We start from the raw sequence: 5,132 nt of genomic DNA on the forward strand, positions 1-5,132 counted from the left end.
TTGACAGCTGGTCTAGAGGTATTAGTGTACGGTCTAGTACACAGTCTGGTCTAGTATACAGTCTGGTTATTGTATACAGTCTGGTAGTAAACAGTGTGGTCTAGTACACAAGGTCTGGTTGTAGTATACTTTCTGGTGTAGTACACAGTCTGGTCTAGTATACAGTCTGTCTATGTATACAGTCTGGTCTAGTATACAGTCTGGGTATAGTAACAGTCTGTGTAAAGTATACAGTCTGGTAAAGTATACAGCTCGTGGTTCTAGTAATACAGTCTGGTCTAGATATATAGTCTGAGTCTAGTATACAGTCTGGTCTAGTATACAGTCTGGTCTAGTTATCAGTCTGGTTATAGTACTACAGTCTGGTTATAGTATAAGTCTGTATAGTATACAATCTGGTAAAGTATACAGTCTGGTCTAGTATACAGTCTGGTCTAGTATACACAGTCTGTTAGTAACAGTCTGGTAAGTATACAGTCTGGTAGTAGTATACAGTCTGGTAAAGTAGTACAGTCTGTCTAGTATACAGTCTGGCTCTAGTATACAGTCTGGTCTAGTATACAGTCTGGTCGAGTACACAGTCTGGTCTAGTACACAGTCTGGTCTATTATACAGTCTGGTCTAGATGTACAGTCTGGTCTAGTATACAGTCTGGTCTAGTATTACCAGTCTGGTCTAACACAGTCTGGTCTAGTACACAGTCTGGTCTATGTTACAGTCTGGGCTAGTATACAGCGTCTGGTAGAGTATACAGTCTGGTATAGTATACAGTCTGGTTTTAGAAGACGTCTGGTAGAGTAGTACAGTCTGGTCAAGTACGCAGTCTGGTCGAGTACGCAGTCTGGTCGAGACGAGCTGGTTAGTACAACAGTGCTGGTGTAGTATACAGTCTGGTCTAGTAACAGTATGGTCTAGTACACAGTTTGGTCTAGTACACAGTCTTGTCTAGTACACAGTCTGTCTAGTACACAGGCTGCGTTATATACAGTCTGGTCTAGGATACATCTGGTCTAGAATACCGTCTGGTCTAGAATACAGTCTGGTCTAGTACAACAGTCTGGTCTAGTACACAGTCTGGTCTAGTATACAGTCTGGTCTAGGTATACAGTCTGGTCTAGTATACAGTCTGGTCTAGTATGCAGTCTGGTCTAATATACAGGTCTTGTCTAGTTATACAGACTGTTATTGTGCACAGTCTGTCTAGTATACAGTCTGGTCTTAGTATACAGTCTGGCCTAGTTTACAGTCGTATAGAGTTTACAGTCTGGTAGAGTATAGAGTTCTGTTTGAGAGACTGAAGAAACGCAACAGTTACCAACACTAATTGAAATTTATCATTTTTCCCAAAGACCCATTTCAGAGGACTGCTTCACTGACATCAGAACCCCCCAGTTTTGTGCCAACCCCTTCATTTCACCCATCTCAATCCCACTCCTGCCCCCAGTAGGGCTCCTTTGTCTGGGCTGTTTAGGCTGTGAGGTCGGCCTGATTTATCTGGCTGTCTCTGGGGCTTCCTGAGGTGATCAGTGGMACTGTGCCARGGAGAGGAATTAAACACTGTCATCACCCTCTCCTCTGCAGAGCACAACACTCCATCAACCAGACAGCAGGACCCAGCGTTCCCCCAGTGAAGTGAAACACACCAGAGACAGACAGACATGTAACTCCTTTTTGATGTGTCTGCCTGCCAGCCTGTCTGCCTGACAGCCTGTTTGTCTGTCGCTGGGAAACCAGTGAACTTCTGAGTAAGAACACACCTGATCAGCCATGGTCTCTCTCACAACACTCTCATGTCTCCTCTTCTACTTCCCTTGTGGTTCTTGTCAGATGTTGGAGGTGGGTTAATAGGAGGAAAGGAGYGAGAGGTGTCAGTGTGTATGGTAGTTTCCACASAGAGGCAGAGCTGTGGGCCAGGTGTTAGTGTCACACCAGACTATCCAGCTCATCACTCTCTGGCCAGCAGAGCCTTAATGACATTACAGCCATTATGTTGAACTGAAGCCTCACATGACCCCAGTTTACACTGGCTTGCTGTTCTGAACCCAGAGGTGCACCATCTGGTGCAGTGGTTCTCAAACCTCTCCTCAGGGATGCCCAGACTTTTCATTATTTTATGATAGCCCTGAAGTACTGTAACCGGTGAGAAATGGCTAGCTAGTTAGCGGTGCGCGCTTGTAACATTTCAATCGGTGACATCACTCGCTCTAAGACCTTGAAGTAGTTTCCCTTGCTCTGGCTTTTGTGGAGTGAATGGTAACAATGCTTAGTGGGAGGCAGTTGTTGATGTGTTCAGAGAGTCCCTGGTTRGAGCCCAGGTTGGGGCAAGGAGAGGGACGGAGGCAACACTGTTACARTAGCTCACCTGATTAATCTAATCAAGGGCATGATGATTAGTTGACAAGTTGAATCAGGTGTGCTAGCTCTGGATTAGAGCAAATACATAGAACCGCTGAGTGGCTCTGAGGAGAGGTCTTGAGAACGACTGATATAGTATATCTGAGGAGATGTCTGAGAACCCACTGATATAGTATATCTGAGGAGATGTCTGAGAACCACTGATATAGTGGATCTGAGGAGAGGTCTGAGAACCACTGATATAGTGGATCTGAGAGAGGTCTGAGAACCACTGATATAGTGGATCTGAGGACAGGTCCGAGAACCACTGATATAGTGGATCTGAGGAGAGGTCTGAGAACCACTGATATAGTGGATCTGAGGAGAGGTCTGAGAACCACTGATATAGTGATCTGAGGAGGCCATGAAATGCTTTTTCCCATCTATCTCTCCCATAGTAGACCTCCTTAAAGTTCATATAAGGAGTACCTTTCTCATGTAATTGATTCAAACCGTTTCAGTATGCAATGTAATCGTATAGGAGCGGTGCTCTGTAAGAGTGGTAAGTGGTTGGGCATAGTGACATATTCAAAGAGGACTGAAGGATATAAAGACAAATTAAATTCTTTATGTTGCCATTTTTCCATAGGAAATGAAAAATGACCTTTGATTCAAAAAGCTCTAACTCTTTGTAGTGTTACAGCTGGATTTCTCTTTAAGGCACTCTCTTCCAGGTGTCAGAATATGAACTATTAATGTTTTTTGTGTTCCCCACTTGCATCTAGGACTCTGATTCAAGTCAGACATGAATTCAAAACATGTGACAAACATCCACCCACACACACAGCCACAGCCCCCAACTCCATATAAATACTTTTAGCATTTTCACCTCATTGTTTGGAAGCTTTCCCAAGCTGTTATTCTTCTCACTGTAAACTAATGTAGTCGTATAACTGTCTGCAGGACTGAGGGGCCAGGTAACACATGTACATATGGCATGTGTGGATGCTGGCTGTGTCTCAGGCTGGCTCTTTGATGTTACATAGGTCTCAGGGCTGTGAGTGAGTACAAAAGTGATGTGATTATGGCTAGGACTGTAGCTGGAGGGAGGGAGGAGGGAGGGAGGGAGGAGGGAGGGAGGGAGGGAGGGAGGAGGGAGGGAGGAGGGAGGGGGGCTGTAGATTATTTTTCAAGGATTTTACTCTCCTGTTTAAATGTCACACGGTGGGTTGTTTGATAATGTGTCCACCATTCTTTTTCAGAAAGGCATCTGGGAGCATGTGAAAGGATAGACATTTTACTTTAAATATCAAAAACTGGAGCTTCATCTAATTACTATCGTGACCATGGGCACAATGCTGTTTTAAAGATCAGATTTGATTCTGTCCCTTTTGTGGACTTCTTTTCCCCCACACCCTCTTCACCACACACTCTCTCTGTCTCTCTCACACACTCTCTCTCTCTCTCTCTCTCTCTCTCTCTCTCTCTCTCTCTCTTCTCTCTCTCTCTCTCTCTCCTCTCTCTCTCTCTCTCTCTCCTCTCTCTCTCCTCTCTCTCTCCTCTTCTCTCTCTCTCTCTCTCTCTCTCTCTCTCTCTCTCTCTCTCTCTCTCTCTCTCTCTCTCTCTCTCTCTCTCTCTCTCTCTCTCTCTCTCTCTCTCTCTCTCTCTCATACTCTCTCTCTCTCACACTCACTCACACTCTCACTCTCACTCTCTCTCTCAATTTCTCTCTCTCTCAATTTCTCTCTCTCTCAATTTCTCTCTCTCTCTCTCCTCCTGTTCCTCAGGTGGTACAACACATCGCCAGTCCAGAACTTCCAGATGAAGGCAAAGTGAGGGCCAAAGTATTTAATTTAATAAGAGTTTTTGTCATGAGCAACATTTAGCCTTTTAGAACACACACTGAGTTTGGCTCAGTGAAGTGCCAGCAGTCTGTAACCACTGACTGCATGTTGGTCTGTCTACAGCTTTTATAGGCAAGTCAATTATATCAACTCACTTTTAAAGACACAACATATAGTATCTGGATGACCTTTTCCTCCGCTCTGTTTTACATCTGTCTCTGTCACGCCCTGACCTTAGAGAGCTTCTTTATGTCTCTATTTGGTTTGGTCAGGGTGTGATTTGGGGTGGGCATTCTATGTTTTTGATTTCTATGATTTTGTATTTATATGTTTTGGCCAGGTATGGTTCTCAATCAGGGACAGCTGTCTATCGTTGTCTCTGATTGGGAACCATACTTAGGTAGCCCTTTTCCCTCCTTTCAGTGTGGGAAGTTAACTTTGTTTGTGGCACTTAGCCTTAAGCTTCACGGTTGTTTTGTATTGTTTATTGTTTTGTCGGCATCATCACCAAAAAAAGGAATATGTGCACTCACCACGCTGCGCTTTGGTCCTCTTCCTTTGACGGCCGTGACAGTCTCTCCTCCCCTCTGTTTTACATCTGTCTCTCCTCCGCTCTGTTTTACATCTGTCTCTCCTCCCCTCTGTTTTACATCTGTCTCTCCTCCGCACTGTTTTACATCTGTCTCTCCTCTGCTCTGTTTTACATCTGTCTCTCCTCTGCTCTGTTTTACATCTGTCTCTCCTCCGCTCTGTTTTACATCTGTCTCTCCTCCCCTCTGTTTTACATCTGTCTCTCCTCCGCACTGTTTTACATCTGTCTCTCCTTCATCTGTCTCTCCTCCGCACTGTTTCACATCTGTCTCTCCCCGCACTGTTTACATCTGTTCTCTTCCCCTCTGTTTACATCTGTCTCTCCTCCGCACTGTTTTACATCTGTCTCTCCTCATCTGTCTC

The sequence above is a fragment of the Salvelinus sp. IW2-2015 genome, unplaced genomic scaffold (genome assembly GCF_002910315.2).
Source record: "Salvelinus sp. IW2-2015 unplaced genomic scaffold, ASM291031v2 Un_scaffold922, whole genome shotgun sequence".
NCBI lineage: Eukaryota > Metazoa > Chordata > Actinopteri > Salmoniformes > Salmonidae > Salvelinus > Salvelinus sp. IW2-2015.